This window comes from Bubalus kerabau, chromosome 13 (assembly GCF_029407905.1).
Source record: "Bubalus kerabau isolate K-KA32 ecotype Philippines breed swamp buffalo chromosome 13, PCC_UOA_SB_1v2, whole genome shotgun sequence".
Lineage (NCBI taxonomy): Eukaryota > Metazoa > Chordata > Mammalia > Artiodactyla > Bovidae > Bubalus > Bubalus kerabau.
Genome location: NC_073636.1, coordinates 68,078,247 through 68,103,094, shown reverse-complemented (window position 1 = coordinate 68,103,094; position 24,848 = coordinate 68,078,247). Strand labels below are relative to the sequence as shown.

Here is a 24,848-nt window from a genome sequence, read left to right as displayed (position 1 = left end):
GCCAGCACATCCACACACTGATAGACACCCAGACACAGGAACACACACACACAGATTCACAGCGACCAATGAATTGTCAGGCACCCACAGAAGCAAGAATACCCCCATGTGACCACTGAAGGGGAAAAGAGGAGAGAACAAAGAGAGGAACGGGGCAGAGGAGACATAAAAAGGAAAATGCTAGAAGAGGCAGCAGGGGGACAGAGCAGGACACGCCAGGCAGTGGCAGCAGCCAGTGGGGCACAAAAGAGACAGAGATGCCACAGGCTTCCTCTTGGCCAATGTCAGAACCTAGTTCTGTGACTAAGACAATGGGGTGGGGAGGGAGGGTGAGGGAGCAGGAACAGTCCCTGTTTTCTGTCCTGGGAGTGGGGTGGGGGCTCCCCTCCCAGGGCCACATAAGGTCCCACCCTCTGGGGGGACTTAGGCTGCCCGAGAGGGAGCAGTGAGGGACTCCCAGGACCCCTGCCAAGTTCTATGAACTGTATTCTGAATCAGTCCCACCACCTGGAGCCCACGGCGGGGGTCCCTCTCCCATCATGAGTTTTTTTTTTTTATATTTTTGATGATTTTGGTACCCAAAGGGTTAAACACCTGGCTAGCACAGATGGAGGACACTTTGTGGGGAATAAATGGGGTTAAATAGAACCAAGCTTATCTCCCAGAGCAGGCAGCACCATGGGGGTGGGGCATGGAGCCCTTGAATTAATGGCCTGGAAAGCCAACATCATGAGCATCATTTCGGGGCTGAATGATTACAGAGAGACCCCCTCCTTTTCCTTTTTCAGAGCATAGACAGTTGTGAGCCTTTTCCTGCCAAAGGGGCAGCCACTGACTCTATAAATCACCCTCTCCCCTTCCCCCCGTCAAGCTGGGGCATTGGCTTGAGAAAGTCATGCCAGTCTTGCCTCAAACCAGAATCCAGTTTCCTGATGCTGTGTCCATGGGCACCAGGGCTGAGAGGGGACCTCAAGGCTGAGGGCTCCAAGTGGGCAATCCATACCCAGAACAAAGACCCCAATTCTTCTCCCTTCGGTGAGACAAATCGGGGGCACTGTAGATGGTGAAGATGCTATCTCTGCTGGCTCAGGGTAAAACATATTAAAATATATTAAATGATTTTTTAAATGCTGGCATTTTTCCTTGCGGAAATAGAAAGCATCTCATCTCTGGAGGCATGCAGGCAGAGGCTGGATGTCCTCTTCCAGAGCAAGTGGAGTCTAGCCTCAGGGCAAGAGAGGCTGGATTCCATGACCTCTGGCCTTCCAGGTTTGTGCCTTTGTGTGGATGGCTCTGAGAAGAGACCAGGGAGCAGGGGACATTGGGGACCCAGGCTGGCCTGGCCTTGAAACCAGAAGAAGCTGCCTGTAACTGAAGAAGGAGCCCTGGATCGGACTTGGTGGGTTAGACCAAGAGTTCCTGCCGTTATGAGAACACAGTTTTCTATCACATTGGGAAGCAGGAAGAATGGTGACCTCATTCCCCACTGGGTCCCCAGTGCATAGCAGACGCTCAATAAACATATGGATTGGATTCCATCCACATCCCAAAACCATTCCCCCACCCTGAACTTTTAGGATAATTGGTTAAAAAAACACATCCAGCTCTGAAGTCTGAGTTCTGTAGCTCTGCTAAATGGATTCCTCTTTTATGCTTACATCACCCTCTACATAGTTGAAGGTCAGTCATACGTAGACACATATGAGAATGATTTTTGTACAGAGAGGGTTTGGGGTACACACCTATATTCAAGGACTCTTTGCAAGACCTCTCAGCAACCTTGGGCATACTTGAGTCACCAGTTATAACTGGGAGAGATGGCTGAGGTGGAGGCTGTGACTCCAGTGAGCCTTGCTGCTAGGCCCCTGGACGCCAGGAGTGCAAAGGTGCTGTGGGTCTGACCTGGACCTTCAGACCTGTTGGTGCAGAGCTAACCTTTAGTGAGTGCTCTTTGCCTGCCAGGCATTGTTGAAAGCACTCTGGGGATTGTCTCCTTAAATGCCCCAAATCCTTAGGTTCAGCGGCTGTCATCTTCAGAGTTTTCAGGTAGGAACCGCAGGATTGGACATGGGGAGATGGTACTGGTTGGGCACAGGCAGGGAAAGGGGGAAGGCTGGAAGGATGGTGGGAGTGGGAGATGTTAGACTTGGGGAGCCAGGGGAATGGGGGATGAGCCATGCTTAGAAGGATCAATACTGGTCAAAACCTTCCCTCACCCAGAAAACCCATTTCCCTGAGTGATATGAACCAAACTGTGTCCTCTCATAATTCATTATGTTGAAACCCTAACCCCCAAAGTGACTATTTGGAGCTAGATGCTCTATGGAAGTAAGTAAGGTTAGATGAGGTCATAAGGGTGGGGCCCTGATAAAATAGGATTGGTGACCTTATAAGAAGCGGTACCAGAACTTAGTTGCTCCTTCTGCCATATGAGTACTGTGAGAAGGTGGCCAGCTATAGACCAGGAAGAAAGTCTTCACCAGAAATCAACCCTGCCAGATCTTTTTTTTTTTTTTAATATTTATTTATTTGGCTGCATCGGGTCTTTGTTGCAGCACTCCAGCTTCTCTAGTTGCAGCTTGAGGGCTCCAGAGTGCATGGGCTCAGTAGTTGCAGCACACAGGCTTAGTTGCCATGAGACATGTGGGATCTTAATTCCCCGACCAGGGATCAAACCCACGTCCTCTGCATTGGAAGGCAGATTCTTAACCACTGCACCACCAGGGAAGTCCCAACCCTGCCACATCTTAATCTGAGACTTCCAGCCTTCAGATGGTGAGAAAATAAATGGTTGTTGTGTAAGCCACCCAGTCTCTTGTATTTTGTTATGTTGCTCAAGCTAAGACGCTGAGTGACCTGCCAGCTCCTGGCTAGCACTAGTTCAGTGGCCTAAGATTTTTCTAGGTCACAGCCTCCTTGAACATCTGATGAGGCTGAAGATCTTCTCTCTAGAGACACACACAAAATGTGGCATGGAGTTTCAAATCCTCTGTAGCCCACTCATGATGGCTCTATGACCTCCAGCCTAAGGGCTCACTCTAGGAGTTTCTTTCTCTTCCGGTTCTGCTGAGAGCTGGAGTCAGGTGAGACATCAACATTAATAGTTAGCCAATGCTTATTCCATGCCAGGTTTAGGATGAGTTGTTTTGTCTGTGTTTCTCACTCTTGCCTTATAGCATCTCTATGAGCTTGGGTTGGTTTCGTTACAGAGGAGGATGCTGGCATACAGAGAAGTTAAGTAACTTGCCCAATATCTCACAGCTAGGGAGTGGATCCAGAATTCAAATCCAGAACCAGAGCTGATCTTATAATGTCTACTCTCTAGGTGAGTCCACCAGGAAGGGCTCAGGCCTTGGACTCCGGGGAGGGATTGAAGTCCAGATGTGGCTCCCACTGGCCAAGCAGATCTCCACGTCTGCTCTTGGGCCTGTTCCCTGCACTGACAGGTGTATATGTCTTTTCTGGCCACATTCATCTTCCTCCCAACCACCCAGGCATCTTCTCTGGGACAGGGAGTCGGGGGAGGCACAATGCAGGCATAGAACAGGTACTCAGAAGAACTTGCACATTTCACAAAAGCCTGGGTGGCCTTTGAGGGCTAGGCCCTGCGTCCTGGGCTTTCCAGTCCCAAAAGCACATGTTTCTTCCTCCACAGGATGGCTTAGCCTAGCACGGCTGATAAGGGCTCCTGGGATATTGCTTCTTAACCTGGGATGTATGGACTCTCATCCAGAATTGATGGATTTTATGTTGTGTTATTTTACATCTAAACAATCTACCAGCAGATTCTAGATCCCCAGGATGACCAAATAATGCTTTAATTGCCATAGGCCTTATGACAAAAGGACAGAGGAGGACCAAACGCTGCAGCATACAGAACCATATTCCCTGTGCAAGTGGCGATTTAATTTCAGCAAGGCATCATCCATCACGTGAAATTAATCGTGTCATTTTGAAATTTCTGATTTTGTAGCTTTATTCGTGTCACGTGGCTACACTGTGCTTGCTTTTCCAGTAGTATAACGCTAAAAGGATAAGGATTTATACTCAGCTTTATGTTTGTGCATATTTCAGTAAAATCATAATAAAGATAATTTGTCAACTGTTGGGCAGGGGCTGTGATTTTTTTTTCCCCTTTAAAAGTGGCTCGTGTATTAGCCAAGTGTGAGAAGCGTGTGTTTAATTCATTCTGACCAAGTAGAAAATAAGCTTCACACATTGATGCCCCCCCCCACCACAACCCTTGTCACCTGGACGGGTCCCCATCCTCGGCTCGGCTCCCCCACTGCTGCCTTCGAGGGGAAATATGACAGCGTAATGAACAGTGGTACGACTGCTATAAAAAGGCAATTAAGGGAACTATTGGACTGGGACAAGCCAGTGTGACCTGGTTAATAGCTCTGAGCGGAGCTGGGCTGTGGGGAGGGGGAGGGAAGGGGGGAAGGGGCTTGCTGTTTTACTGTGAAGGGCTGAGCTGAGCTGCTGCCCACTGCCTGCCAGGTACCCAGGGAACCCACGACGAACAGGTCCAGAGACAGCCCAAGGGGGAGCTCAGCTCCAGAGTCCATTCTGCCACTCCTGGCTGAGTGACCCAGGCAGATGACTCAGGGTCCCTTAGTTTCAGTTTACTCATCTGTTAAATGGAAATAAAAATGATTGTCCTAGAAGGATTGGGAGCAAGGAGTAGAACATTCATTGTTTAACTGGTCAGCGCTTAGAGCTGTATAGAGTCCAGAGGAAGATGAGCAAGAGGCTTTTGCTTTGTGTTCAAGTAGGATCTTCAATACAAGACCGTGTGTGTGTGTGTGTGTGTGTGTGTGTGTGTGTGTGCACACGTGTGTATTCCGATCGGTTCACCCAGGCTCTCTACTCTCCACAGGATGTGAGTTCTTGATCGGATCTCCTGGAGTCACCCACACAGTCTTCCATCATGAGGTCACCCCTCATCCCCTTTGGACCTCTCTCATCTTCTCAGCGCCAAAGTCCCTGTTCTCCCCACCTGCCCCTTTAGGATGGAGACAGAAACACTTTCCACCCCTCCCAGTACCCGTTTCGCCCTACCTCGCAGTGTTGGTGGAAGGATTAACAAGACCGCACATGAAAAGTAGCTAGTGAAGCACCTGGCGCATAGTATGTGCTCGATGAAAGCAAGCTATTCTCATAAATCAACTATATTTCAATAACAAAATTTTTAAAACTTATCCAAAGAAAGTGAGCTATTCTTGTGGTCACAATGGGCGAAGCTCTAGGTTTATATTTAACACCTCGTACAGTGCCTGACACAGAGTGAAAGGCGCTCAGTCGTGTCCGACTGTTTGCGACCCCATGGACTGTACAGACCATGGAATTCTCTAGGCCAGAATACTGGAGTAGGTAGCCGTTCCCTTCTCCAGGGGATCTTCCCAACCCAGGAATCGAACCCGGGTCTCCTGCATTGCAGCCGGATTCTTTAACAACTGAGCTATCAGGGAAGCCCCTGACACATAGTGCTGAATAAATGTTGGTCGACTGAATTAATTAATGAAACCCTACTTGGTCCCGTTATATACAATCTATGATTGGACACTAACCCCTCTCAGAGCCTCAGTTACTCATTAGTCAAAGAGGGATGTGATCCTGCCCTCTAGCCAGATGCCTTGCAGATTGTCAGGTCCTGCCCACTGAAGAAACTGGTTCTATTCACTTCCGTACCCACCCCCGCTCCTCTATGCTTGGCACCTGGATTTCTGAGAACCTGGGGGCTCAGCCCCCCAGCACATGCATTTATCCTAAAATAGGAGACCAGCACACACATCCATCTGCCTGGTCCCCCTCCCCCTCCCCACAGCTTCAGATGGAAGTGGGGCTGAGAGCCAGCCACCGACAAAGGAGCAATCAAGAGTCATTATGGCTTATTTAGGGTGGGCTTAGTGATTGGCTGAGAAGCCCCAGCTCGCTCCTCACTCAAGAGGAAGAACGTCTGAGCAAGGCAGCTGGAAACCAGCCCCTCAGCTACTTCTTTCCAGCACCCAGCCCCAAGGCGGGCTGTGAGAGACAGGAGGGTCCCTGAAGGAAACCTTGTCCTTTAGGTAGGCAGTGACTACCCCCACCCCCCAAGCCTATGCACAAGCATCCCCTGCGCTGAAGATTGTACCTGTGGGTGTAATGCTGACCCGGAAGAGCTCTAAAGCCAAGTCTGGCCATCTATCCTCCAACCACATTTACGATGAAGTCCAAACTCCCTCCCTTGCACTCACAGCCAAGAAGACCCTCTGTGTCCTGACCCCAGCCTGCCTTAGCAGCTTCCTGTCCAGCAGTAAAACTGGATCTCTGACCAGGGAGTGGCCTCTTTCCCACCCCGACTCCCACTGTTACTCTCATTTCTGTGGTTCAGAACCCACACTGACAGGCAGGTAGTGTGTGCTAAGTCACTTCAGTCATGTCTGACTCTGTGCAACCCTATGGACTGTAGCCTGCCAGGCTCCTCTGTTCATGGGATTCTCCAGCAAGAATACTGGATGGGTTGCCATTTTCTCCTCCCGGGGATCTTCCTGACCCCGGGATTGAACCCATATCTCTTATGCCTCTTGTACTGACGGGCAAGTTCTTTACCATTAGCCCCACATGGGAAGCCCAGAAGGCAGGCAGGTCCACCTGCAAATCCAATCTTCACTTTGAAAGTGTGGCCAGGAGATTCACTTCACCTAACAGAACCTCAGCATCCTCACCGTCAATAACCAGGTCCTCTCCCAGGGTGGCAGAGAGATTACGTTAGAGGAGATAAAGCATCTAAAATGTCTCACATGTTTTACACCCTTCATGAATATTAGCTTGTATTATTTACTGTGCTTTCTTAGGTCACTGCTTAGATGTCGCCTCCTCCAGGAAGCCCTCTTCTATTGATTCCCCAGGTCTGGGGTTTGCCCCTCTGAAGTATTCTGACCACCCTCTGTGCTTTGCCCTGGCCTGTTGTAGGTACAGAGAGGTGTGGTCTGTGTCTCATTCATCCTTATATCCTGGAGCTCAGCACAGAGTGTGCCATGGAGGAGGCTCTCCAGGGGCCTCCAGACAAAGCACTGTCCTGACAGGCACTACCAAGTGAGTATGCCCAGCATCCCTGGCCCCCAAGCCCTGATACAGGAGGAGGTGAGGCTGTATCTCAGGCTGCCCAATCTATACTTCAGTGGGACCTGTCTTTTCATCCCAGCCCTTGGACCATTGTCCAGACTGTACCCCCTGCTGGAATGCTTTCCACTCTCCTAGTCGCGCAAGCCTGTCTTGTCCAAGGGGTTTTCTAGGCCCACCCTGCTCAAAACAGTACATAGAAAATAGAATTTGCCCTTCTGTACCACACAGACAGATTGCCTGTTAGGGTGTGTATTTGAGCTGGGTCTTTACTCTCTTAAGTGAGAGCAACTGATTTTCAACTGTGTATTGTTCTGAATAAAGAAAATTATCCATTAAAAAGAATAGCAGCTACCGCTTAACTGAGGCCTGCCCTTTTCCATCTAATGTGCAAAGAATTATCTCGTAAAATGTAACATCTCATTAAATGTAGTTTCTCGTTTATCCTCAGCCTCAGCCACTAGTTAATCTAAAGGGGCATTCCTGGGAGGATGCTGGGGCCTCAGGTAATTCTGGAAGAACCAGAAGCAGCATGGCTTCAGAGGAGCTGGGACCAGGGTCCCCTCTGCTCCTTGCTTCTGTTTCCTTAACATGTCACCTTTTTTTTTCTTCCATGTCGAGGGAACACAACCGCCAGCAGCTCCCAAGCCTCTCATGCCATAGCTGGCACCACCAGAGGTGGACCAGCTGTCTGGCAGCTCAAGCATCTGCCTGGTTTGTAGGTTTGCTGCAAGGTTTAAATAAGATCATGTGCATTAAAGTCCCATCCCTTCTAGTAAATACTCGGTAAACGGTGGCTGTGATTAATATTGTTATTATTACCAGCTTTGATCATGTTCAGCCTAAGAGGACGTGACACTCACAGGTGGAGATGTGAGGCTGGATCCCATATGCGATCCATCCTTGGAACAGACCTTTTCTGAAAAGGGCATTTGTTCACACCAGAGACCATGCCCCAGACCCAGCCTGTCACCGCCGCCAGGGGGATGACATCACGGCAGGGGCTTTAGGGCAGGGCTCAAAGGATGGGGCTGTCCACAAGCCTGCTGGAGGCCTCCCTCTGGCCCTGATCTTGGCAGCTGCAGACCAAGACAGGGGTTATTCTCTTAGGGATTCACAGGCTGGGCTACTTTGTCTGTTAAATGAAGGTCACTAAGGGACTTCCCTGGTACTCCAGTGGCTAAGGCTCCACGCTCTCATTGCAAGGGGTCTAGGTTTGATCCCTGGTTGGGGAACTAGATCCCATCAGTCACAACTAAGAGACTGCATGTTGCAATGAAAAATCCCTCATGCCTCAACTAAGACCTGGTGCCGCCAGATAAATAAATAAATGCTAAAAAAAAAAAAAAAAAAAAAAAAAAAAAAGACGGTCCCTGAAAGGCAAGGAGGCTCCTCCATGCAGAGGTGTAAAAGTCAAATGAATGTGCTCACCAAAGTGCCTCCTGTAGAGGATGTCCATCCATGTTAGAAATTCATAGGCCTGCTTGAGGCAGGAGGTCCTCTCTGCAGGGTCTCCGAGTCTAGATTCCGTAGACAGGGAGAGATCCTTGTGCCTGAACAGCACCCAAGGCCCTTGGAGTGGGGCCAGTCAGCCCCAGCCCTTGGCCTCCTCCCTCTGACTCCTGAATCAATGCTGCCCTCGGATGCAGATGCTACAGGTCATGCCCCATCCACCTGCCACCCTCCCATCCCTGCCACCCCCACATCCCACCCTTGCTCTGTTCCCCCAGGTGGGCCTTCCATGTTTGACACTGTGTAAAAGCATTGAGCCGACCTCCACACTGGGCTATTAGTAACCCTGACATCAGGGGGGTGCTCCCTGCCCCTGGAGATCAGAGAGGGTGCCTAGCTGAGTCCACGCCTGGTTGGTGCAAGTATCTCGCCAAGAAATTGAATCATTCGATGTTTCTTGGTGGGTGGGTATGGAGAGGAAAGGTGGGGAAGGCAGGGACAGTGAAGGTTTCCTTCTTTTTGTTCCTTGGCCTCTTGTAATCAGGCCCTTCCCCACTTCCCCTTCCTGCCCCTCCTCTAAGCTGGCCTCTGACCCCCCACCCCCCCACCCCCGCCAAGAATTCTTTCCTGCCATCTGTGCCACTGCCATCGTGGCTACAAGAGAGATGTGGAATTTAAGGAAATGATTCTGGAAAGCTCAGGGCTCCAGGGAATTCACCTAATGGTTTCTGGGCCAAGATCAATAGGTTAGGGGATGTCTAAGTCCTTAATTAAGCTAAGTCCCTGAGAATATGAGTTGTAACTAGGTATTAACTAAGCATCCTTTTTTCTCCAAACAAGAGGGCCACTCTCACTTAGCATTTTCTTGGAGTGGATATTTCCTGTTTTGTTTTCCTTTCTTGGTTTAGTTTCTGTTAACATGGTTGAGAAAAAATATATGAAATATATACACTGAAAAGTCTCCTCTAACACCTGTTTCCCATCCACCCACCTTCTGATTCTCCCCAACTACTGTTACTGGTTTCTTCCCATTTGCCTACACCACAAATGGAAATGTACAAACAAGTACAAACATATTTTCTTATTGTCCTTTTCCTTTTTTAGTCACACAAGAGGTAGTGCACTGTTATGCCTTTTGGGTTTATTATTATTTTTTTGCCTAATTTATCTTTGGAGATCTTTCACATCAGAATAGAGAAGCTACTTAACATTCTGAAGGAGCTAAAAATAGCGTTCTCTAATTATTTTTCCTTCTTTCTTTTCTTTATATTCTACCGCTTCCCCCAAATAGATATGTCATGTTCATTCATCCATTTATTCAGTGCTCACCAATCTCCTGCTCTATTCTGGGGCCCATGCAAGATGCTGGGGCATCAGAAATGAATTAGCCCAGACTCCCTTCCTCAGGGCTCAGAGGCTGGGGGGAGCCAAGTCACCACCAGCAAGCTGTGAGTTGGGGACGGGGGCAGTCCCTGGCTCACTTTAGTTTGTGTTAGTTGATCAGTTGTGTCTGACTCTTTGTGACCCCATGGACTGTAGCTCACAAGGTTCCTCTGTCTGTGGGATTCTCCCGGCAAGAATACTGGAGTGGGTAGCCATTCCCTTCTCTAGGGATCTTCCCAACTCAGGGATTGAACCAGTGTCTCTTGCATTGCAGGAAGACTCTACCATCTGAGCCACCAGGGAAGCCCTTACTGTAGTTAGTGACTTTTCCTTTGTAGGACAGTGATATGGACTGGGTCTTTCCCTTTCTTACCTTTCTTGCACCGTGCCCACACATCCACCAATCTGCTTTTATGGAGGGCTGGGGGAGTCAATTTTCCCTGTTCTGGGGCAACGATTTTTCAACTAGTTTGGGAGGGAAGATTTCTAAGAATCTCTAGCAAGGGTGTGTGTGTGTGTCTGAGTTTTATAAAAGCAAATTCATCATCAGAATTTACATTGCTCCTCTGGAAATTCCCATTATATTTTTAATACAAAGCACAGAAAATAATAACCAACTGAGATGTTGGCTAGCAAGGGATATGAAGGCAAGGTCTTAAGATTAAAAATGTGCCTGAGATTGTGTGAATGAAAAGTTCCTTAGTGGAACATCCTTGTGTTTGCCATGTGCCTGGGATGCAAATAGTATGTATTATGATCCACTTTATGCCTCTGGTGCATTTACTATTTTAAAGTTATGATAGAACAAGGATATAATAGCAGCTACCTCCCAAAGCCACATGGCTACCATCTATTAAACGCTTCACATGGAACACTGTCCTAGTAACCCTGTGAGGTGAGTATGACCATCATCACTGCATTGATGAGAAAACTGAGGAACGGAGAAGTTCAGTAACTCCCCTGGACCAAATGAGTAGTCAGGAACCTGAGTGGGTCTTTCCTCCATCCACTACATTATCCCACCTCCTGAGAGTCCATTTCACTTCTCTGGGCCGCAACTTTTCTCATCTGTAAAATAGGGATAAAATATTACATCAAAAGACTGACTTGATGATTTAAAGGGATCTTATTTGTAAAGTATGTAGGACCCTCCCCAACACATTGCTATGGATATGACCTGAGATGAATGTCAATGACGCTCCTATACTCAGGCTGCTAGGAAGGGCCTACTTCTTCTTTTTTTTTTTTAATATTTATATGTTTATTTTTGGCTGCGCTGGGTCTTCATTGCTGGGCACAGGCTTTCCCTAGTTGCAACACGCGAGGGCTACTCTTCATTGAGGTAGTAGGCTTTTCATTGCGGTGGCTTCTCTTGTTGCAGAGCACAGGCTCTAGGCACGTGGGCTCAGTAGTTACTGTTCTAGGGCTTAGTTTTCCTGTGTCCTGTGGAATTTTCCTGGACCAGAGATCGAACCCATGTCCCCTGCCCTGGCAGGCAGATTCTTATCCACTGGACCACCAGGGAAGTTTAGGGAGGGCCCTCTTCTGCATGGGGCCCTGGGAAGATTGTGTTGCAGCCGAAAGTCAGGGGAAGGTGAGGGATGGGGTGCCAGGGGAAGCTCATTGATTTGATAAACTCCCCTCTGCATCTCAGCCCCTTCCCTGGCTCCCCTGGAGCGCATCCTCTGCTGAGCAGGGCCAGGGTCCCTCTGGGAAGGAGAGTCTGTTTTGGTCCCATTTCCATTACACACTTGGCTGAGCAGAGGCGGAGAGGAGCCAGTGGCCGCCAGGCAGTAATTAATTGCCTATTTGCACTCCTGCTGTCACCTAGATGGAGGATGCAGGGCAGTTCCCGCCTGGGCCTGGGCGGGCTGACGGCTGGGAGATGAGTGTCCCTCCTCTCTGGCCTCTGCTGTCCCCTCTGAATCCATGCCCAGGCCATTTGGGAAGGAACCATGGCAGAGGAGAGGCGCCTTCTGTCCTCTGTGATACATATACAAATGGAATCTAGAAAGACTGTACGACGTTCCTACGTACAGGGCAGTAAAGGAGTGTGCTGTGTATGCTAAGTCGCTTTAGTCATGCCCAACTCTTTGCAACCCTATGGACTGTAGCCTGCTGGGCTCCTCTGTCCATGGGATTCTCCGGGCAAGAATATTGGAGTGGGTTGCCATGCCCTCCTCCAGGGGATCTTCCTCACCCAGGGATGGAACCCACATCTCTTACGTCTCCTGAATTGGCAGGTGGGTTCTTTACCACTAGCGCCACCAGGGAAGCCCTGCAGCAAAGGAGACAGCCATGAAGAACAGATTTTTGGACTCAGTAGGAGAAGGAGAGGGTGGGATGATTTGAGAGAAAAGCATTGAAACATATACATTACCATATGTAAAATAGATAACCAGTGCGAGTTCGGTGCATGAAGCTGGGCATCCAAAGCCCATTCTGTGTGACAACCTGGGGGGATAGGGTGGGGAGGGAGGTGGGAGGAGGTTCAGGAGGGAGGGGACATATGTACTTGTGGCCAATTCATACTGATATAGGGCAAAACCACAATATTGTAATTATCTTCCAAATTAAATAAACAAATTTTTAAAAATATTTAAGCAGAAAAGAAAAAAAAAAAAGCCTTGTGGTCCTGGTCAGTGGTACTTACTGACTTGTCAGCACCACCTTAAGTGCCCTGTCTTGGATGATTTCTCGAAGATAGTAAGGGTCACTTTAGCTTCTGAGAAGTGGCTATTGTGAAGGGAAAAAAAATTCAGAACTCAGAGTTTTCGGACCCTGGGTTCTCATCCTGGCTTTCTTACCCACTGGCTGTGTGATTTTGGATATGGCACTTGCCATCTCTGAGCCGCCACTTTCCTTGTCCAGGAAAAGAGGGAGGGGAGCAGGCAGTCATACACCTGTGGACTTGTGCTTTTTCTACCTCCAGAATCCATTCTCTTGGAGAATCATCTGCTCCCCTCCCCATTTCATAATAATCCTTCTCTGTTCCTATGGTATGGTGCCAACCCTGCAGATTCCAGAGACAGAAATTTGACCCAGGCCTAGCCATCAGCGTTCTCTGTGGGGCTTTTTAAAAATTTTTAGTTATTATATATTTATGTGTCTGTGTCGGGCCTTAGTTACAGCATGTGGGATCTTTGTTGCGGCATGCAGGCTTTTCTCTAGTAGCACACGGGCTTTAGAGTGTGTGGGCTCAGTCAAGGCACGTGGGCTTAGTTGCCCCGTGGCATGTGAGATTTTGGTTCCCAGACCAGGGATCAAACCCAGGTCCCCTGCATTGGAAGGTGAATTCGTAACCACTGGACCACCAGGGAAGCCCCTTCTGTGGGGAATTTTTTTCCAAGCATGTTTGAGGAAAAAAATGCTGTTGGCATGCATGCTCAGTCATGTCCGAATCTTTTACGACCCCAGGACTGTAGCCCTCCAGGTTCCTCTGTCCGTGGGATTTCCCAGACAAGAATACTGGAGTGGGTTGCCATTTCCTTCTTCAGGGGATCTTCCTAACCCAGGAATCGAATCCAGGTCTCCTGCATTGGCAGGCAGGTTCTTTGCCATCGTGCCACCTGGGAAGTCTAACTTTGAGGGTTGTAGGGTACACAGTGGAAGTAATGCAGTTGACAGCACTTTGCAAGCCTCAGAGCACAAGGTATGTTTGTAAATAAAATCATTATCATCTCCATTGTCACCATAATCATCGTTATAGTCATTAATATTATCATTATCATTGCTATGTCTGGGCCCAAAGACCTTTGCTAGCAAGAAACAGGTTTATTAATCATCTGGCAGGGGCTTGCAGGAGTCTGAGGTTAACTGGATCCTCAGCAAGAAATATTAGCTGATCAATTAGTGATGTCTACCCTGACTGCAGAAGGGGCCAGTCCTCTGTGCTGGTCATCCTTCATTCACCTCTCCTGTGTTGGAAATGAATATTCAATGTTATGCGACATTTCTGGTATTACAAGCAAATGCAAAATCTCAAACTAGAGCCCAGAAAGGGGCCCAGAGGATACAGGGGTGAGTTCACGTGGTCGAAGCCAGAGCTTATGGGAGGGCTTTCAGCACCAAAAGTTTGGAGCTCAGCCTGGATGTGAAAGAGAATTACAGGCACGATCCTGGGCAGAAGAACTGGCAGACAATGGAAGATATGTAGGCTGGGGATCTGCAGTTGAACCCTGTCTGGTCTAGGTGGTACTCCATCTATCCGGACCCTGCTGATGGGTGGATATCTCATCCTCCATTTGGGAGTTTGTGTTTTGGCCAAGGCTGATGGCTTAAGCATTCTGCCTCTAAGAACAGCTCTGATGAGGACGACCAAAGGAAAGGCTGCAGCTGAAGGCTCCCCTTCTGCAGCCCTGCGGCCAAGATTCCTACCGCCCCCTCAGCCTCACCACCTCCAGGGTTTCCATGACCCAGGTCCTCAACACAAATTCTCAAAGAGCATCTGGCTTGACTCAGGGGACTTGTCCCTGAGTGCCCCCAAAGCTGCGTCTTGAAGGATCCTGAATCTTTACAAATCAAGCACAGACAGGTCTGAGCAAAAAGTCTACTCCTGCTCACTGCTCTGGCTGGAAAAGTGGCGGAGGTTTTCTAATTGATGCCTCGTGAGAATTATTTTTACAATTTGGTGATGCTCAGACTACACATCAGGTGTAAGCTAAGCATTTCCTTCTCACGACTTCAGTGGACTCTCACAGCAACCCTGCGGAGCAAGTACTGATATTAATATCTCTGTTTTACCAAGGAGAAAGCCAAGACTCAGAAAACTGAAGTGCTTGGCCCAGGGTCACACAGCTAGTACGTAGCAAATCTGAGTTTCCACCCCAGCGCTGTCAAATCCCACATTTCTAGGAGCTCGGGGGCAGTGCCAACCTCACCTCACTCCCATGCATGCACCTCGGTTTTTATCCCCCAGCGTCTGAATGTCCAGCTGCCCCTATCTGTAGCAGGCAAATGCTTAGATGGCACTTGGGGACATCTGGGCTGCTTCTCATCCCCTGACCTGGGAAAGCTCTGGACAAGGTCTGGGAACAGGGAATGGCAAATGTGGAGGGGACAAGGGAGCAGAGAAAACAAACTGGGAAGATAGAGCTGCAAGGTGAGATGAGTCACATTGCATTCTAAATATCAGGCATCAGGGAGCCATTGATCACGACCTGGAACAAGGTCATAGAGCAGGGTTCACCTTAGGTCGTTTAGGTGCAGTGTAATGTGGGGAGAGGTTGCCACCCAAAGAAAGAGTGTCGTGATCAGAAGAACAGGAGGAGAGGGATGTTCTAGCTTAAGGGTGAAAGGTTCTAGGAAGAGGTGACGCCTGGGTTGAGCCATGTGGGCCTCGATGGAGTTGTCCAGGTGAAGAGGGTAGGGGGAGGGCAACTAACAAGGTTCAGAGGTGGCAATAGGTGCATTTGGGAAATTTCGAGTATTTCATTGGCTGGAGCAGGGGTCAGTTCTGGAAAGGGACCAGGGCTTTCCGTCCATGGGGGAGGGTCAAGCAGCTTAGGCTGGTGAAGAAGAGGAAGCCCTGGGATTTGGGAGCTGACCTGGCACAGAGCCAGACGTCACCAATCAGAGGGCACCGATGAGCTGGGGCTGGGGGTCCTAGCATCCACCTCAGGGTGAGGGTGGCAGCAGGGATCTGTGAAGAGGGGCAACATGGTGACCTCACCACATGGGTTGGGCCAGGGCTGGGGGGCCAAGGAGAGCAGTCTCTAGGGAAAGAGGGGACCTGGAGGGGGCTGGGCTGATGGGCTTGTGGGCAAGGACTCAGATCCAATAAGGTCCTGGAGAGCAGATGCCAGAGGGAAGCAGAGCAGACTGAGGACAGAGGAAGGAGGCACCTAACATGGCCCAAGGGAAGAAGGCTGGGAAGACTTCCTGGAGGAGGAGAAATCCTAGTGTTTTGCAAGATTAAAAGGAGACAGCTCTGCCTCAGTTCACCAACTTGTACACGAAGGCATTCTCGGGGCAGGGCTATGGCTCAGTAGGTAGGCATGAAGAGTTCAGGCACTAGATACAATCCCTTTTCATCGAGGTCAGAATTAGCCCCTTGGCCAAGGGAAGGGATCTGACTACAGCCACTGGGGGGTGGGGAAGTGGGAATGGGTCACCAGCAGTTGTTTGGGGTGGCTTTGAGAAAGAAGGGAGACCAGTGAAGAGGCAGGTACAAGAATCTAGGTGAGAGGCAGTGAAGTCGAACCTCAGGCGGTGGCCACAAGGAGGGGAAAGAGATGCTGTCCATGCTGGAGACTGACGGGTCAACAAAACCAGGCCAGGTCTGCTCGCAAGAACTTGTGACCTAGACGTTTGGTCAAAAAATCAAGCAATAGCCAGAGATGTGGAGTGCTATAAAGAGAGGTTCTGGAGCTGTAACAGCCATTGTGGAAGGATGAGACTGACTCCAGGAAGCAGGAGGTGAAGACAGTGCTTCCGGAAGAAGAGCTAACAGCACATCATGAATGTGCTGGAGCACAAGAAATCGTGTTCATCCTTAAGGTTCAGCCCATTGTATTACCTTTCCCAGAGACAAGCTCTCTTTCCTACACTCCCCGTGTCTTGCTTTACTCAGGACATTGTTGTTCAGTCACCCAGTCATGCCCAATTCTTTGCAACCCCTTGGACTGCAGCACGCCAGGCCTTCCTGTCCCTCACCATCTCTCTGAGTTTGCCCAAGTTCATGTTCATTGAATCCGTGATGCCATCCAGCCACCTCATCCTCTGATGCCCTCTTCTCCTTCTGCCCTCAGTCTTTCCCAGCATCAGGGACTTTTCCAGTGAGTCGTCTGTTTGCATCAGATAACCAAAATACTGGAGCTTCAGCTTCAGCATCAGTCCTTCCAGTGAATATTCAGGGTTGATCTCCCTTAAGATTGACTGGTTTGATCTTCATGCTGTCCAAGGGACTTTCAGAAGTCTTCTCCAGCACCACGGTTCAAAGGCATTGATTCTTAGGCATTCTCAGGACATACTGATTAATATTAGGTGTGCACCTGCCCCAACACCCTGGGCCTTCCAAGGCTATGACTGTGACCCATTTGCCTTTGTACCTACCCCACCACCTCCCATCCTGGCGCTGGCAGAGGGCTGATGCCACTAAGTGTGGCATCAGCCTCTCAGTGTGTCACAGCCTCATTACAGATTGGGGTGGGTGGACGAATTTGCCATCACTCTTGTCTTAGTTCAGATTCCTCCCAAAGCAAGAAGTTGGGTGTAAGCGGTTTATTTGTGAGATGAACCTAGGGAGCTCAGTGAGGGAGTGGGAAGGGAGAAAGCCAAGGAAAAGAGGGTGTGCGGATGAGTGAGCTACCATAGTGGACCACTGGGGCTCCATTCCATTAGAAACACTCTGAGGAATTATACAGAACATGACTCAGAATTGACCCACCAAAGGACAAAGCGGATTATTGATCCCCACCTCTCCTGGCCCCCCAGCATTTCCAAATTGCCCTTCGAGTGGGCTGGGCTAAGTCTCATGGCACCAGAGAGCCTTCAGGATGGGGACAAAAATCAACCAGGCACTTGAGATGGGGAGTTGCCAGCAGACTCTGGAACTGTCTGTCAAGGCTGGGAATGAGCATGGAGGTAGCCAAGGGAATGTGAAGTGAGGGCAATAACAGTCTGGTAACATTGCTCACTCCAGGCTCCAAGTCATCACCGAGCCTCTCTGTAACCATATTCTGAGATCAAATACAGCTTCAGAATCCTCGCCATGGTGCCCTGGGCAGCCATCTGCTCATCAGGGCGTAGCATCTGCAATGCACATATTCACTGTTCTAGTGAAGATGCGTGGACCCACAGATCAGACCCAGAGCCTCACTTTCCACACTGGGGGAAAGGCTGGAATGGGGCTGTGTAGACTGAGAAGGGCTGGATGTGTGTCAGCGAGTGTCACTGAAGTGACCCCAGAACAAAGCCCCAAATCTCTTCTCACGGGGGCTGACCTTTGGGCAGCTGGGTCTCATCCTAGAGAGGCTTTTTTTTTTTTTCATACAGTCCATTCCTGTAGGAAATTTCCAAAGCAGATGGCTGGGCTGCCCCAGGGAGACAGGCTGGCTTTACCAGAGAGCGGCGGCATCTGATAGTGCGGGCCGCGCTTCCAAACAGTCTGAGCAGAGGAATTCCATCCAGATGGAGCTGGAAGGAGGCCTCCACAACTGGAGCTGCTGGAGCTTTCAGCAGATCCTGCCCAGGCTCCCTGCTACCTCCCCAGGCCAGGGGCTAAGAGGGTGGCCCTAGAAGTTGTCTCTGAGCGGAACTGCCAGGCCCAGGGGATCATACCCCGTGTTCTCAAGAACATTTTGAATGTGGAGACTTCCAAGGATTCATCAAATTGATCAGGAATCTCAAACACCAGATCACAAACAGGTGCAATGAGATAACCTCTACTTATTCCTCCAGTGTGAGCACAGACAGCTGTAGCCCCTCCTCCCACCCTCAAGGCAGGGGAGGGTCTCAAACAGCCAATGGGAGGGGCAGCCTGGGTCTCCTCTCCCCAGTCATTCTTCCAATGGGTCAGCTCCACCCAGCACCTCTTGACTCTTCACACTGAGGAGACTTGGGGTCCTTCCTCTTACCCATCATAGGCCGGGATCCCCAAGATGCCAGTCCTGAGACAAGGATTTTAATAGTAGGTGATTCTGGAAAGCCCAGTACAAGAGCAAGCAAGAGAGGGAAGGAAAGCCAGCCAAGAAACAAACAGGAGAGGGATTATTGAGCAGGTATTGGTCAGGGCAGCTGGGGTTCAATCCCACTGGGGAGCCTGCGAGACATGGCAGAACACAACTGTGCTACCCGAGGAATGAGGAAGCACGGCATTTACTGCCCCCCCCCTCCCCCACTGCCAGGCAGCATCAGCTGAGGGCAGCTCAGTGCTGAGGGTGGAATCCCAGGCCCTCAGGACTGCCCTAGGCACCGGCTCAGGGGAAGAGCCCTTAGGACACAAACTGAGATGGGGAGTGCTCGCAAGATGTGATGCCTGCTGCATCACCCTTCTCCATCTTTCCTCCTCTTTCTCCTTTTTCCCTCTTCTTTCCTTCTTTTACCCTGAGATCCTTACTGTGCCTCATGTTCTTAGCATCTTTCCTAGGGTTCTTGGAATTGAATGTTTCTTCAAGTGTGGTCCCCTTGGGTTTTTGTTAAAAATATAGACACCAGGGCCCTACCCCAGTCCTACTAAATCAGTATCTTTGGTTACAGGCCTAGGAACCTGAGTTTAAACAAATATCCTGGGTGGATCTGATGCACATGGACCTTGCTAGTCCTAACCTAGACCTAACCCCATTACAGCAAGGGGGCAGCAGGGAATTGCTGGTCAGTTCTGGGAATCTTCAATCCCTGCCTTTGCCCCTACCTGACCTCCTGCCTGCATCCTTGGGTTTGGTTGTTGCTGTATTACCCAACCCTTCTCTTCAGGGTCCTTCTCTCTTGACCAGTTCTTGGGTTGGCTGCCTCTTACGTGTTGCCTCTGCCCATGATGGGTCCTTCATAGGATTCAGGGCTTGGCCCTTCACCGAGGAGTCAAGAGGTGGTACTCGCTCCATCTACCGTCCAGTCACATCTGCAACATCTGGCCAGGTGCATCTTAGGGTCCACGGGGAAAGAAATCGGATGTAGGTGTTCACACCAGCAGTCACAACAAGGCATCCTGCTAAAACTCACTGAGCCCGGCCGTGGCACTTAACTCCACCACAAACAGCACACTCCTTAATTCTTGGAGTGTCACACAGTCCAACCGAAGTCCATGTCCCTTTGTGCATGACCAGATGGCATAATTTAGCCATGTACAAACTCGGTTTTAAAATGTATGTGTATTAAACACACATCCACAGAAGAGAAGTCTCACAGTGCAATACCAAATGACATAGCAACACAACGTCTTGTGATAACACATGGCACACAAGTTGTCACAGCATGAAAAAAAAAAACACTTTCAAGTCTTGTGGTGACATAGCCACATACCACATAATACAGTTGCACAGCAAACTGGTGTCGAAAACACACACACGCACATGCACACACCCACCCACACGCAACTCAGTCCACAGCAGCTAACATGGACTCTTACATACAAGCAAAAAGAAACCCATATGGAACACAGCCCCACAGCAGCACACAGTGAAGGTCTCGGTTATAACAACACACCTTGTTGAAATAACACAGCCTGGGGAACAGAGAGGCAGCAACACACGACCTAGCTCAACTGACTCAGCCATAGTCAGGGCAGGACAGACACGGGGGTGCAGAGGAGACTGATGGTGAGGGGAAAGGTTGCCTTTGTTTGAACAGATGTCTCCTAAAGGGGCAGAGGTGTTATTTAGCTGCTTTGATGAGCTAATGGATTCCAGTAGCTGTGAGCCTGGGGGAATTCATTACTGGCCCCATGAGCAATTGCTGTTCTTACACACTCTTCCACCCTCACTGATTTCTCACTTCCTTGCTATAGCAGACAGCCTCCAGCTCCAAAGCCAAAGCCCTATTTGAACAAGAAGGGCAGAAGCTGAGCAAATATTTGTGTCTTCAGGCCTCACTTGGCACTTGCCGGGATGAGGTTTCCTTCTGGCATCAAGAGGAAACCTTTGCCAGGCAGATTCTGTTGGATTTAGCCTGGGTAGGGGGCGGGGGCTCCAGGCCCTGTCCTGGACCTCTCATGTCGGGCTGGGATGTCCCCTCTCCCTGTCTCCCCGCACTCACCTCTTATCTGTTATCAGCCTTGAACACTTGTGCCCTAGACATACAGTGATTAACTCCAGAGAACAGGGGTCGAGAAAGTGGGTGTGTAATGGGGGCAAGGGGTCCCTGGGTGACAGAAGAGAACTCCAGGCCTGCTGGGATGAGTGGGCCTTGGTGAGATGTGGGGGTCAGAGACAGGCTTCAGCTCCTGCTGCTTTGCCCTGTAGGCTCTGTGAGGGCCCCTCCCTAGTTGGAGGGGTTGCTCATTGTTCTCTTATCTCTCTGAACCAGTGACAGCCTGTCCTCCAAGGCTACTGATCACATGGCATTGTTATCATCCTGTGCCTGTCACCAGCCAGGGCTGTGGGGCTGTTGATTTCTGATGAACAGCACCTGAGCGCCAAAGGGAATCTGTTCTTGGCCTTATCTCCGGCCTGTGTATCCTGCCTGGGCTCCACGTTCACCGTCCCAGCGGAGCCATCACCATACCAATAGCACTCCCTAGGGCACCCAGATAAGCGCTAGGTGTCTGTGCCCTGAGCTCGGAAGTCAATAACTGTGGGGAGGGGGCAACACCCAGACTGGCATCTCCAGGCCAGGTCAACATCTCTGGGTATCTTATCTTTCTGAGGGGCACTGTGACAGTTACAATCATGTCCAAGGCACAGAATTTACTTTGGGGAATGTCCCCAGCTTCAACACTCACTAGCTGCGTGGGATTCCACATCTTTTCACTTGCTTGCCACCTCCTTACCCAGCTGAACAAGGGAGAAAAACGAGTCAGCACCAAGGACAGCGCATTAGGAGTCTTTCCAAGGCGGGAAGGGAGGGAGGGAGGGAAGGAGGGATGGAGAAAGGGAGTAAAGAAAAGAGGGATAGAAAAGGTAGAGGATGGTGAGAGAAGGGGAAAGAATGGTGAGGGAAGGAGAATTCTTTTGCAGGTCAAATAATGCTGTGTTATTTAGGGGTCTGCACTTTTCAACTTGCCCAGTAGTTGAAGAAAAGTCTGGCCATTTGGCCAAGGCAGAATGAGTGAAACTAAATTTTTCTGATCTTAGACAGGAAGGATTTGGGGCAATTAGATATTCCACATCAATATCAGCCAAAGAAGGAACTTGAGGGAAGTGACAACAAAGTTAGTTGACTGCGTCATGCTCTGGACTAAGTCTTCGTGTGCTGCAACTCATGTAATCCACCCACCAAACTTGTCATGTTGGTGCTATCATATCCCCCATATAACAAATGAGGAAACAGAATATGAGTGAAGCTTAATTACCAGCCTGAAATCACACTATAGCATATGCCAATGCCTGGGACTTGGGAAGAATAACATCCCTGCTTATTTTCCCCTCCATTCCACTCCTTCCTGACATTTCATCTTCTTTGAGTGTCCTGTATCTCTTTGAACTTGTCTCTCTTTAACTTATTGGCTCATGTGTCCTCATGTTTGCAGAAGGAGACTCCTGGGCCTCCGTCTTTTAGCTTAAAAAGCTCCTTTAGATTTTCCTGGGCTGGAATCAGCAGGGCATTGTTTGGTTCCCTATGTTCTGCAGCAGGGAGGTTGCTGACCGGGGAAGGACCTAGGGTCTGACTTGTAGTCACTCTGTGGCTGATCCTCAAGGAGGGGTGATATAAATAGACCTTTGATAGCATCAAATAGAAGTACAGTTGATATATAATATTATATGTTACAGGTATACAATATGCTGCTGCTAAGTCGCTTCAGTCGTGTCCAACTCTGTGCAACCCCATAAACGGCAGCCCACCAGGCTTCCCCGTCCCTGGGATTCTCCAGGCAAGAACACTGGAGTGGGTTGCCATTTTCTTCTCCAATGCATGAAAGTGAAAAGTGAAAGTGAAGTCGCTCAGTCGCGTCTGACTCTAGCGACCCCATGGACTGCAGCCCACCAGGCTCCTCCGCCCATGGGATTTTCTAGGCAAAAGTACTGGAGTGGGGTGCCATTGCCTTTTCCATACAATATAGTGATTCACAATTTTTAAAGGTTATATTCTATATATGGGCTTCCCAGGTGGCTCAGTGGTAAAGAATCTGCCTGCCAATGCAGGAGACGCAGGAGACTCATGTTCGACCCCTACGTCAGGAAAAAACCCCTGAAGTAGGAAATGGTAACCCATTTCAGTATTCTGGCCTGGAAAATTCCATGGACAGAGGAGTCTGACAGACTATGGTCCATGGGTTGCAAAGAATTGGACTTGATTTATCACAGATGAACTCTATTCATAGTTAGGATTAAATATTGGCTATATTCCATAAATAAATCCTTGTATTTATATAGTATAATGTTTTATTCAAACTAAATGGCAGCTTTCAAACCAATGTGTCTTTAGAAACTAAAATTTAACTTTAATTTACTTGTACATTTTGAAAGTTAATGTATAATTTACATTCAATAAAAAGCACAACTCATAAAAGAAAAAACCAGGTTCAGATTCTGGTTCAGTGACTCTCTAGTTATTTGACCCTGGGAAAATCGCTTAGTATTTTCATCTGTCTGAAGACAGTTAAAATTGAGAGATCTGTTTAACTCCCAAGTTGACAAGTCAAGTAGACCACTGAATATAAAGGACCGGACTGCAAAGCAAGGATGGGGCTGGAAAAATTAACATGGGAGCCATTGTCTAAGTGAAGACGCTCAGTCATGTCCTACTCTTTGGGGCCCCATGGACTGTAGCCTACCACGCTCCTCCATCCATGGGATGATGTTAAAAACTATGAGAATGAGCTCCCTGCAGGAAGTTGGGAGAGAGATGTGTTACTCTGAACAAGTTGCTCAACATCTCTGTATCTGTTTCCTCATCCTCAAAATGGGGGTGATAATAGTACCTCCCTCATTGTATTGTCCTGAGGGTAGGAATGAGATAACTCCTATTCAAGTACTTAGGATCTGATTGATATATGTTCAGTACGGAGACTAATACTATTAATCTTTACCTAGCCCTTCAAGACAGGTATAATCAACCCCATTTTACAGAGAAGGAGATTGAGGCTCAGAGAGTCTAAGGTTTCATGGCAAGTATGCAACAAATCAATGTCTATATACAAATTCCATGCTACACAGCCTCTAGCCTCTGGAGGAACACTACATGAACTCATTAAAAAATTTCAAGGGATGATTTTATGAGTCTTGCCAGAAAGGACAAGGCTGACCTTCCAAAAGGCAGTGGTAGCAGGCTCTGGGCTTGGAAGAAGGTGTCATTAGGAAGAGACTACCATAATCTTCAGGATGAATTCCTGTAACAAAACCTCAAATTATGTGCACACTCAGTTTCCCATCTCACATGTATGAATGCCTCCTTGGCAGTCACTGTTCTCAGTGATCCCAGCTCCTCCCAGTTCCAGAAGCCAATGAAGTAATGTCTCTGCAAGGAGCGACTTAAAGCCTGTCCCATTTGCCTTCTCAGATGAGTCAGTGAGGCAAAAAATTCAGACAATAAAGAGAGTTAATGACAGGCCTCCCCAGCTGGCTGAGCTGGCCCCTGGGGAGAAGGAGTCAATGCGCTTCTGTCACAGCTGTGCTGACTTCTCCATTTCTTCATCTTCTCGCTCCCATACAGCCCCCTTGCCTGCCTTGCTTCCTGCCTTGGACATTGATTGCAGCAACTCAAGCAGCGAAATGAAACTTTGCAGGCTCTGGGGCATCTCTAGGTCAGTGGCGGGAGGCAAGGGGTGGTTGGGGAGGCAATTTGGTTCTTTTGTAAGTGATTGCACAACTTCCCTAGCCCCTCAAAAAAGGAACTTCCTTGTAGCCCCATGGAGATGATATACAAGGAGGATCCCTGGAACTCACAGTTAATAATACAACTAGTAATAACTAGCACTAAGGTGGGGAGGTGTTATTATGGCAGACACTGTATCAAACTTATTATTAATACATACAGTATCTCATTTAATTCTTAAAACAGCCGTCCAATGCTGGTACTATTAGTATTCCCATTTTGCAGACGAGAAGACTGAGTTCAGAGAAGTGACATTGTTTTCCTAAGGTCATACAAGTTGGTAGATTTGGCTTGCTTTCTTAAGTCTCTATTGAATTTGTTACAATACTGTTTGCTTTACATTTTGGTTTTTTGGCTGGGGTGGGGGCATGTGGGATCTTAGCTCTCTGATCAGGGATCAAACCTGCACCCCCTGCATTGGAAGATGAAGTCTTAAGCACTGGACTGCCAGGGAAGTCCCTCTTTTTAAAATATATTTTTTATTGATGTAGTTGAATTAC

At 48.9% G+C, this 24,848-nt stretch overlaps 1 long non-coding RNA gene across 1 annotated transcript; it reads left to right on the top strand.

The window, feature by feature from the left end:
- The first annotated feature begins 5,929 nt into the window (after positions 1 to 5,929).
- On the top strand, positions 5,930 to 8,271 carry LOC129625086 (uncharacterized). The gene is made up of 3 exons (XR_008701251.1): positions 5,930 to 6,068; positions 6,955 to 7,077; positions 7,726 to 8,271. It is a non-coding gene; the product is annotated as an uncharacterized LOC129625086 (long non-coding RNA).
- The last annotated feature ends 16,577 nt before the right edge of the window (positions 8,272 to 24,848 follow it).